The sequence below is a fragment of the Ranitomeya variabilis genome, chromosome 1 (assembly GCF_051348905.1).
Source record: "Ranitomeya variabilis isolate aRanVar5 chromosome 1, aRanVar5.hap1, whole genome shotgun sequence".
In the NCBI taxonomy this organism is placed as follows: Eukaryota; Metazoa; Chordata; class Amphibia; order Anura; family Dendrobatidae; genus Ranitomeya; species Ranitomeya variabilis.
This window is the reverse complement of record NC_135232.1, coordinates 248,876,390-248,888,572: the sequence shown is the minus strand read 5'-3', so window position 1 is coordinate 248,888,572 and position 12,183 is coordinate 248,876,390.

Genomic DNA, 12,183 nt, shown 5'->3' with positions numbered 1-12,183 from the left:
ACTGTTACCCAAGTGACCCCAACCCTTATATTTGATATGCGGTCTGGCCTGTTGGTTAACCCCTTTCTGACATCTGACGTACTATCCGGTCTAGGTGGTATGGGCCCGTATGACCACAGACGGGATAGTACATCATCATCGATCAGCAGCACTCACGCGGGGCGAGCGGCCGATCGGGGCCGGGGTCAGCTGACTATCACAGCTGACATCCAGCATTATGTGCCAGGAGTGGTCACGGACCGCTCCTGGCACATTAACCCCTGGCACACTGCGATCAAAGATGATCGCAGCATTCCAGCAGTACAGGGAAGCATCGCGCAGGGAAGGGGCTCCCTACGTGCTTCCCTGAGATCCTCGGAGCAATGCGATGTGATCACGTTGCTCCGAGGGTCTCCTACCTCCTCCTCCCTGCAGGCCCGGATCCAAAATGGCCGTGGGGGGCCTTCCGGGTCCTGCAGGGAGGTGGCTTGCAAGCGCCTGCTCAGAGCAGGCGCCGGCAAGCCTCCTGCAGTGCCTGTGTGATCGCTGATCTGACGCAGTGCACTGCAAAGTGTCAGATCAGCGATCTGACACTATAGCATAATGTCCCACCCTGGGGCAATGTAAAAAAAAAAAAACCTAAATAAAGAAAAAATATATAAATATATTGTTCCAATAAATACATTTCTTTATCCAAATAAAAAAAACAATAAAAGTACACATATTTAGTATTGCCGCGTCCGTAACGACCCGACCTATAAAAGTCCTCAGAATAAAGCGATGCAAAAATAATAATTTTTTCTATAAAATAGTTTTTATCGTATAAAAGCTCCAAAACATAGAAAAATGATATAAATGAGGTATCATTGTAATCACTCTGACCCGAAGAATAAAACTGCTTTATCAATTTTAGCAAACGTGGAACGGTATTAGCGCCTCTCCAAAAAGAAATTTATGAATAGCTGGTTTTTGGGTTGGGGCTAAAGTTAGTGTTAGGGTTGGGGCTAAAGTTAGGGTTGGGGTTAGGGTTGGGATTAGGATTAGGTTTGGGATTAGGGTTGGGGTTAGGGTTGGGGCTAAAGTTAGGGTTAGGGTTGGGGCTAAATTTAAGGTTGGGGTTAGGGTAGGGGTTGGGGTTAGGGTTGGGGCTAAAGTTAGGGTTAGGGTTGGGGCTAAAGTTAGGGTTGGGGCTAAAGTTAGGGTTGGGTTGGGGTTAGGTTAGGGTTGGGGCTAAAGTTAGGGTTAGGGTTGTGGCTATAGTTAGGGTTAGGGTTGGGGTTAAAGATAGGGTTAGGGTTTTGGCTAAAGTTAGGGTTAGGGTTGGGGCTTAAGTCAGGGTTGGGGCTAAAGTTAGGGTTAGGGTTGGGGCTAAAATTAGGGACTGATTACATTTACGGTTGGGATTAGGGTTGGGATTAGGGTTAGGGGTTTGGTTTGGGTTATGGTTGGGATTAGGGTTAAGGGTGTGTTTGAGTTAGGGTTGCAGTTAGAATTGGGGGTTTCCACTGTTTAGGCACATCAGGGACTCTCCAAACGTGAAATGGCGTCCGATCTCAATTCCAGCCAATTCTGAGTTGAAAAGTAAAACAGTGCTCCTTCCCTTCCGAGCTCTCCCGTGCGCCCAAACAGGGGTTTACCACAACGTATGGGGTATCAGCATACTCAGGACAAATTGGACAACTTTTGGGGTCCAATTTCTCCTGTTACCCTTGGGAAAATACAAAACTGGGGGCTAAAAAATAATTTTTGTGGAAATTTTTATTTTTTATTTTCATTACTCTGTGTTCTAAACTGTAGTGAAACACTTGGGGTTCAAAGTTCTCACAACACATCTAGAAAAGTTCCTTGGGGGTGTAGTTTCCAATATGGGGTCACATGTGGGGTTTCTACTGTTTAGGTACATCAGGGGCTCTGCAAATGCAACGTGATGCCTGCAGACCAATCCTTCTAAGTCTGCATTCCAAACGGCGCTCCTTCCCTTCCGAGCTCTACCATGTGACCAAACGGTGGTTCCCCCCCACATATGAAGTATCAGCATACTTGGGACAAATTTTACAACAACTTTTGGGGTCCAATTTCTTCTGTTACCCTTGGGGAAATAAAAAATTGGGGGCGAAAAAATCATTTTTGTGAAAAAATATGATTTTTTATTTTTACGGCTCTACATTATAAACTTCTGTGAAGCACTTGGTGAGTCAAAGTGCTCACAACACATCTAGATAAGTTCCTTAGGGGATCTTCTTTCCAAAATGGTGTCACTATTGGGGGTTTCAATGTTTAGGCACATCAGGGGCTCTCCAAACGCGACATGGCATCCCATCTCAATCCCAGTCAATTTTGCATTGAAAAGTCAAATGGCGCTCCTTCCCTTCCGAGCCCTGCCATGCGCCCAAACAGTGGTTTACCCCCACATATGGGGTATCAGCATACTCAGGACAAATTGTACAACAATTTTTGGGGTCCAATTTCTCCTGTTACCCTTGGTAAAATAAAACAAATTGGAGCTGAAGTAAATTTTTTGTGAAAAAAAGTAACCCCTTCCCAACCTTTGACGCAGCGTATGCGTCATGAAAACCAGTGCCAATCCGACCTGTGACGCAGCATATGCGTAATGGTCGGATCGCGTCCCTGCAGGCCGGGTGAAAGGGTTAACTCCAATTTCACCTGACATGCAGGGACAGGGGGAGTGGTACTACAGCCCAGGGGGGGTTCACCCCCGTGGCTACGATCGCTCCGATTGGCTGTTGAAAGTGAAACAGCCAATCATAGCAATCTGTAATATTTCACCTATGAAAATTGGTGAAATATTACAATCCAGCCATGGATGCTGCGATAGCATCGGCCATGGCTGGAGACCCCGATCTGGCCCCCCCACTGACTGACGGCGGCGATCTGCAGCCGCCGTCAGTGTCTGTACCCCTCCGTCCTGTCCTAAGCACCTTCCTCTCCCCTCCGCCCCCCACTGTCCGATCACACCCCCCCATACTTACCTAGTCCCGGTGTCCCTCCCGGTGTCCTCGGTCTTCTCGCATGGGCGCGTCCATCTTGGAAAATGTCGAGCGCATGCGCAGATTCGTTCCCTGTACATTTTGGTCACTGTGATAGTTTCCATCACAGCGATCAAAATAAAATAAATAGTAAATAACCCCCCCTTTATCACCCCCATAGGTAGGGACAATAATAAAATACCGAAAATATATTTATTTTTGTTTTTCCATTAGGGTTAGGGTTAGGGGTAGGGTTAGGGTTAGGGTTGCACTTAGGGTTAGGGTTGCACTTAGGGTTGCACTTAGGGTTAGGGTTGCACTTAGGGTTAGGGTTGCACTTAGGGTTGCACTTAGGGTTAGGGTTGCACTTAGGGATAGGGATGCACTTAGGGATAGGGTTGAACTTAGTGTTGCACTTATTGTTAGGGTTGCACTTAGGGCTAGGGTTGCACTTAGGGATAGGGTTGCACTTAGGGTTGCACTTAGGGTTAGGGTTGCACTTAGGGCTAGGGTTGCTCTTAGGGCTAGGGTTAAAATTAGGGTTAGGGTTAGAATTAGGGTTAGAATCAGGGTTAGAATTAGGGTTAGGGTTGCAATTAGGGTTACAATTAGGGTTAGGGTTAGAATTAGGGCTATGGTTGGAATTAGAGTTAGAATTAGGCTATGTGCACATGGTGCCGATTTGGCTGCGGATCCGCAGCGGATTGGGCGCTGCGGATTCGTAGCAGTTTTCCATCACGTTTACAGTACCACGTAAACCTATGAAAAACCAAATCCGCTGTGCCCATGGTGCGGAAAATACAGCGCAGAAACGCTGCATTGTATTTTCCGCAGCATGTCAATTCTTTGTGCGGATTCCGCAGCGTTTTACACCTGCTCCATAATAGGAATCTGCAGGTGAAATCCACACAAAAAACACTGGAAATCCGCGGTAAATCTGCAGGTAAAGCGCAGTGCGTTTTACCTGCAGATTTTTCAAAAATGTTGCGGAAAAATCCACACACAAATCAGCAACGTGGGCACATAGCCTTAGGGTTATGGTTGGAATTAGGGTTAAGACTAGGGTTAGGGGTGTGTTGGGGTTAGGGTTGTGGTTAGGGTTGGGATTAGGGTTAGGGGTGTGTTGGGGTTGGTGTTGGAGTTAGAATTGAGGGGTTTCCACTGTTTAGGCACATCGGGGGGTCTCCAAACGCGACATGGCGCCACCATTGATTCCAGCCAATCTTGCGTTGAAAAAGTCAAATCGTGCTCTCTCCCTTCCGAGCCCCGACATGTGCCCAAACAGTGGTTTACCCCCACATATGGGGTACCAGCGTACTCAGGAGACACTGGACAACAACTTTTGGGGTCCAATTTCTCCTGTAAGCCTTGGGAAAATAAAAAATTGCGGGCTAAAATATTATTTTTGAGAAAAGAAAAATGATTTTTTATTTTCACGGCTCTGCGTTATAAACTTCTGTGAAGCACTTGGGGGTTCAAAGTGCTCAACACACATCTAGATAAGTTCCTTTGGGGGTCTAGTTTCCAAAATGGGGTCACTTGTGGGGGGTTTCTACTGTTTAGGCACATCTGGGGCTCTGCAAACGCAATGTGACGCCCGCAGAGCATTCCATCAAAGTCTGCATTTCAAAACATCACTACTTCCCTTCCGAATTCCGACGTGTGCCCAAACAGTGGTTTATCCCCACATATGGGGTATCAACGTACTCAGGAGAAGCTGGACAACAACTCTTGCGGTCAAATTTCTCCTGTTACCCTTGGGAAAATAAAAAATTCTGGGCTAAAAAATTATTTTTGAGGAAAGAAAACGTATTTATTATTTTCACAGCTCTGCGTTATAAACTTCTGTGAAGCACTTGGGGGTTCAAAGTGCTCACCGCACATCTAGATAAGTTCCTTTGGGGTCTAGTTTCCAAAATGAGGTCACTTGTGGGGGGTTTCTACTGTTTAGGCACATCAGGGGCTGGGGAATGTTATTTATTAACTATTTTGTGTCACATAACTCTCGTTTAACAGAATAAAAATTCGAAATGTGAAAATTGCAAAATTTTCAAAATTTTCACCAAATTTCCATTTTTTTCACAAATAAACGCAGAAATTATCGACCTATATTTACCACTAACATGAAGCCCAATATGTCACGAAAAAACAATCTCAGAATCACTAGGATCGATTGAAGCGTTCCTGAGTTATTACCTCATAAAGGGACACTGGTCAGAATTGCATAAAATGGCCAGGTCATTAAGGTCAAACTAGGCTGGGTCATGAAGCGGGTTAAACATTCCAAAAATTCCTGTGAAACACCTGAAGGGTTAATAAACTTCTTGAATTTGGTTTTGAGTACCTTGAGATGTGAAGTTTTTAGAATGGTGTCACACTTGGGTATTTTCTATCATATAGACCCCTCAAAGTGACTTAAAATGTGATGTGGTCCCTAAAAAAAATGGTGTGGTAAAAATGAGAAATTGCTGGTCAACTTTTAACCCTTATAACTCCCTAACAAAAAAAATGTGGTTCCAAAATTGTGCTGATGTAAAGTAGACATGTGGTAAATGTTACATATTAAGTATTTTGTGAGACATATCTCTGTGATTTAAGGGCATAAAAATAAACGCAGGTAATATCAAATAAATTTTACCACTATCATGAAATACAATATGCCACGAGTAAACAATGTCAGAATTATCAGGATCCGTTGAAGCGTTCCAGAGTTATAACCTCATAAAGGGACAGTGGTCAGAATTGTAAAAATTGGCCTGGTCATTAACGTGCAAACCACCCTTGGGAGTAAAGGGGTTAATATTAGGTCTAGCAGTGCCCCCCTTCTTGTTGAGTCCTGAACCAGTTGTGAAAGGTAATTGTCTCTCATAGTTGTGAAAAACCGATTACCTTTGCTGGAACTGCAGGTTTCTGTTCCCCAATATATTTCAGGGTAGTTGAAATCCCCCATAACAATGACTTCTCCTTGAGTCACAGCTTCATCTATTTGCTTTGCAAGGATATTCTCCGTTGCTTCTATTATTTTTGGGGACTTATAACAAATCCCTATCTGTAATTTCTAATTTTTTCCCCCTCCCCTTATCTCCACCCACAGGGACTCTACATTTTCATTAGATTCACATATACTATTACGCAGGATGGGTTTTAAGGATGATTTTACATATAGACACACATCTCCCCCTTATCTGTATGGTCATTTCTGAACAGACTATAGCCCTGTAGGTTAACAGCCCAGTCATGGCTCTCGTCCAGCCATGTCTCAGATATCCCCACCATGTCATAATCTTGCTCCAACAAAATTATTTCTAATTCCTCCATTTTGTTGGCGAGGCGTAAGGCATTAGTATACATGCACTTTATGTATGTCTCTGTACCTCTATTCTTTCTTAAATTATTAACTGTTCTAACCTCACGCCCCATGCCACCCCCAATTTCATTATTTATGCCCAGGTCTCTATGTGCACTATCTTCCCCTCCTATAAAATGAATACCCTCCCCCCCCATTCCCTAGTTTAAACACTCCTCCAACCTTCTAGCCATTTTCTCCCCAGCACAGTTGCACCTTCCCCATTGAGGTACAGCCCATCCCTAGCGTAGAACCTGTAGCCAACTGAGAAGTCTGACCAGTTCACCTGGAACCCACACCCCTCCTTCATACACCTATTTGTGAGCCACTTATTAACCTCCTTAATCTCCGTTACCTCTGTGGCATGGCACGTAGTACAGGCAGTATTTCAGAAAATACCACCTTGTAGGTCCTTGCTTTAAGCTTTCAGCCTAATTCCCTGAAATCATCTTTAAGGACCTTCCACCTACCTCTAACTTTGTCATTTGTGCCAATGTGCACCATGACCACTGGGTCCTCACCAGCCCCTTCCCAGTAATCTGTCAACCCGATCAGCAATGTATCTGACTCGAGCGCCAGGTAGGCAGCACACCGTTCGACGATCCCTGTCTTGGTGACAGATTGCCCTATCTGTTCCACTAATAATTGAGTCCCCCACTACCAGCACCTGTCTGGCCTGCCCTGCTCTCCTATTTCCCCCCTTACTGGAGCAGACACTCCTCTGGCTTTCAGAGGACATGCCTTGCTGCAGCAGTGCTACCCCTGTACTGGCACCCCCTCATCCGCCAACTTAGCAAACTTATTGGGGTGTGCCAGATCAGGACTAGCCTCCCTGGCACTCTTCCCTCTACCCCACTTTCTATCTGTCACCCATCTTGCTGCTTCACTGTCCTGCAGCTTCATCCTACCATCCCCCTCCTCATCTATACCATTGAGCGTCTGCTTAGTGAGCAGAAGACTCCATTCCATATTGTCTATGGATCTCAGTGTTGCCAACTGCACATTTAGATCCAGCATCTGGGTTTCCAAATGCACAACATGCTCACATCTCACACAGCAGTATGCACCTTCGACCGGCTGTTCAAGGATTGCATACATGTGGCAAGATGTACACTGGATGGCATTATCAATAGTGGAGCACATTTCCTAATGGGGATTGCACCAATCGAGAATCTGTGGAAAGAGCTGAAAACTGCTGTTCACAAATGATCTCCATCAAACCTCACTGAGCTCGAGCTGTTTGCCAAGAAAGAATGGGCAAGAATTTCTGTCTCTCGATGTACAAAACTGATAGATACATACCCCAAGTGACTTGCCAAGTGACTGTAGCCAAGTGACTTGCAGCTGTAATCGCAGCAAAAGGTAGTGCAGCAATCTATTAAGTTAAAGGGGCCGAATAATATTGCATGCCCCACTTTTCAGTTTCTGAATTTCCACAAAAATTTAAAATAACCAATAAATTTCGTTCAGCTTCACAATTGTGTTCCACTTGAAAAGTTCCAGGTGGCCGAATACTTTTGCAAGGCACTGTGTATATATATATATATATATATATATATATATATATATATATATATATATAAATATATATATATATATATATATATATATATATACACAGCGCCCCAGAGTCCTGGTCATTGCAGAACTGATGCTCCGCCGCTAAGGGGGGCTATGGTACGTCCGATGGCACTGAAGGAGTTCACCTGACCAGGTATCACAGACACCAATACACTTCACAGTCTGGCCTCCAGGGGGAGCTAAGGGTGCTATGTATTAGGCCACTCCTCACAATCTGGTAAAACTGGGGGTTGGATAGGAAGTTAGTCAGAAGCTGACTGGGTTGGAACCAGGCAACATCCTGTGGCAGAGCGTGTTGCAGGGGAAGATTCAGGGGGGTCCCTGTCAGGGGTGGGATCCTGACAGAGGCCTAGCGAACAGAAAGAACGTTACGGGACCGCGCCTGCACTCCGTTGCGACGGTACCCCAAGAAAGGACAAGAAGCGAGGTTTATTGTGCTGAGTGAGAAACGAGATCAACGCAACAAGGAGAAACACCAGTAGGAGTCGTGCTGTAAGTCGAGGCAACATCCTACTGAGGCACGCAGCCGGTGGCCGGAACGCCGAGGAAGTATTGAGCTCCAGGCCTTACTTCAAACCTACGGCAGGACAGTCAGTTATAGGCGGGCTGTCTCACTCAAATCACCTAAGAAGACATAGGGGGCAACATTTGGAGAGGGGTGACTCTAGGGTCCCGGAAGACCTCCGAGCCTACCCGTCATACGGGTGCATCCTAGCCATATCATCTGGGGGACGAAGCAGAACATCATAATCGAGTTGTGAGGGAACTTCAGAAACAGACACAACAGTTGTGGGGACTATCCCGTAAGCACAGCAGGGGAGGACAACAACACACAAGCGCTAGAAGGTAGGCACAGATTTCCACCTGCAAAGGGAACCCTGGAGGTGCCATCGGACCGGCCGGGCTTACGCAGCCCGGTTAACCGTATTCCGGATTGAGGATCCTGAAGCCTTCAGTAAAGAGGTAAAGAGACTGCAACCTGGTGTCCTTGTTATTTACTGCGACCTGCACCGCACCATAACATCATCACCATCCACACCTTTCATTGGACGCCCCTCAGCAGGGTCACGGACCGGGTCTAGCCACCGTGACAACCCCAGAACAGAGACTCAGAGGCCCGGTACCGGGTACCCCTCGGCCCTGCGGCAGTGGGGGCCCTCCAACCTGGCGTCACGAACAGGATGTACTTAGGCCTGAAGAGTCGGGTCATGTGTGCCTTGGAACTGTGATTTATTGTGCTTGGATTGCGACTTGTCGCAAGTACTGTGGATTGCCATTTGCTGCCAAAACCAGCCGCCATTGCAGCGCTGAGGAGGGCGCAGGAGGAGAAGAGGGGCGTGGAGTAGGCGTGGACCAGCTGAAGAGCGCGAAAGACAATGGCCGCCCAGTCTAAATATTTCTGTACCTTGAGGACGTGTCCGTCAGCAGCCAAGATCCGCCTCCTGATTCTCAATGGTGGGCGGAGACAGAGAAAGCAAAACCGCCCACGAAGGAGAGAGCGGGAAAAGGACGAGGAAGAAGAAGTGAGCCGCGTGGGAAACGCCATGGCCAGCCGCCCGGAGCCGGAGCATGGGGGCGGAGCAGAGGACTCCCCCAGCTACCCAGAGAGATACCGCGGCCAGGCATCACCTGTTGGCTCTGACTTCCTGCAGGCCGGAGTGGACGAGCTCAGCGACCAACTCCTGCGGACGCAGCTGAGCACTGAGGCCGGGTGGAAGAAGACCTTCATCGGGAGCCTCACCAGACGCCTGTCGGCAGCCTCGTCTGGTCCGGAGTAAGAAAGAAGTTCCAGCGCTCTGAAGCCAGAAAGCAAGGCCCTGCCGGAAAGCGAGATGCTGCAAGCCGAGATGACAACGTCGCAGCACAAGGCCCAGCAACCAGCGTTCCAGGTTCCAGCGGAGGCGGAGCAGATCGCCACCGGAGGGACCGCATCTGAAGCAGGTATGAAGAAAGACCCTGCCTCGCCAGCAGAGGACCTGCTGATAGGCCCCGTCGCGAAGCCCCCTCTCCCTGGGACCTATAGACTCCGGCGCCTTACACCCTGGGATCGGGCCACGGGTATGGAGCACTTCTTAAAGGCCCCGAGCTTGCCGATCACCTTGCCGGGCGAGGTCTATGCGGAGCTACGGCCGCCAGAGCAAGAGTAAACCTCGATACCACGGAAATGTATATAGTTGATTGTTTATCTTTTTGTTCTGCTGCTACAACCCGACTAGGGTAACTCTTAAAGGGATCCCTTTGTATACCCGGGATCCCTATTGCTTTTACTTTTGCTTTTATTTTCCTTTTTTTTTGCTCCCTGTTCACCCATGTTATAAAGACTACCGAATCATGGATGGTGAATGATTCCCAAACTTATTGTAAATAGTTTGCACCTTCTTAAAGGTGCCCTCTACTGGTTTTACAAAGAAAAGGACTCTTTGCGAAGAAACTGTTCCTGGAAGCAGTATCGGAGTCCTTGCTGCATACGGACTTGCAGCTTGAGGAGTTGCACTACCTCATAGAGACTTGGTCCCCTCTTAAAGGGAACGTTCATCAATATCGCTCAAAGAATGATGATGCTTTAAAAGGAAGTACTAATAATGCTTACATATAAAAGTTATATGTAGTGAGCTAGTTAATTGTGAAAAATGTTTAATGATGTTGCTAGAAGAATGAGGACAGGAAGTGAACCCGTATGGGGTTAGTCGGTGAGTCCCCCTAGGAGCCATACCGAGATGGCTCAGTGATCCTGAACTGAGGGAAGGTTGATAAGTTCTATACTGTGTATAGTAGCAGAAAGGCAGTAGGCCCGGGCGGAAAGGGGTGGTCCTGCAACAGAGCGAGAGGCAGTAGGCCTGGGGCAGATAGACAGGTGGTCCTGCAGATGTAAGGATGGAAAGTGTAGAAAAAGTTGATTAGCCTTATAGTGTTTTATAAGAAGGTCTTTAGTGGATTCAGCGTGTACGTCCTTAAAGGCAACGTTAAATTATTGTTCAAAAATTTGCACTTAGTAGAATACCCTGTTGGGTAAGAAAAGTTATTTATAGTATGTTATTTAAAGTATTTAACCATATTTGTAACGTTCAAGTGTCCTCACCTCCCATAAAGGGAAGCTCTGTTCAAATTTGCTTATTGTTATTGCATTTCAAAATTATATGTCTTTTTGCTGACATGTATTGTTGTTTTCTTCCCAGTCCAGGAGTGCTGGATTTAACCGGGGGGGAGTGCAGTGCCCCAGAGTCCTGGTCTCTTGAGGGACTACAGGTCCCAGAACAACAACATTGCATCAGACTTACCATGCAGACTCCTTCTGACACATATCGGCGATTCACAACACTGCCGGACTTTGTCTCATCAGAATTATGCCTCCAAATGCATCTTGCAGCGCACACACAGCACCCCCTGGCTGTAACATTGGTCACTGCACCACAATATTTATATGTATACCCCAAGGCTAAATGCACTGGCAGTGATGCTCATGGGGCCTCCCACACACCCTCAGTCCAGGGACTCACTACCTATCATAGTTGCCTCTGATTTCTTGGCCTGACAATCTGACCACCCCTCATGGTGACTTATACTATTTTTTAATAGCTTTTTAACATTCTTTTCCTGTTTACCTTTCTGTGCTCTTCATTGCTGGGTTTTTTATTCTACACCCTTATGACAGGCTACTCCACCACAGGTTTCCTTGCTCTATTGCCCTCTTGTGGCTTATTACATATTACCATCATTCTATCAGGATATTAGCCTCTTTTTGCCTATATATATATATATATATATATATATATATATATATATATATATATATATATATATATATTGTAAGGCTGCAGTAGCATCGTACGCAGTGAAGAAGCAGTGACCCACAAATTCAAACACAAATGTCTCTTTTAATGTGTTTCTTCACAGCATTAAAGTCCAATTCACATAAATGCATATAACTTCAGTGAATATTATCAGTGACGAGTTTACACCAGTTCAAAGCAGTACATATCACATGGCTTTAGATTTGCAGTCCCTAAACAGGCCAGACTTCCCTTGTCCAGTTTCCCTGGGCGACCGCACGCCATCTCACAGTCTCTATACATCTACATACACATAGCCTCATATGTTGCAGACACTACACATGCCAGCCCTCCTCTGACTAGTTCTCGTGGGTGTCCTGCATCGCTGTATCACAGTCTCCTTACAGACTCTTTACTCACACAGTCGTACACAGTTCAGGATATCCTCCGGATAGCAGCCGGGCACCATATCCACCTGTTTGCAATCGTTGCACATGCTAGTCTTCTTTCGGGCACAGGA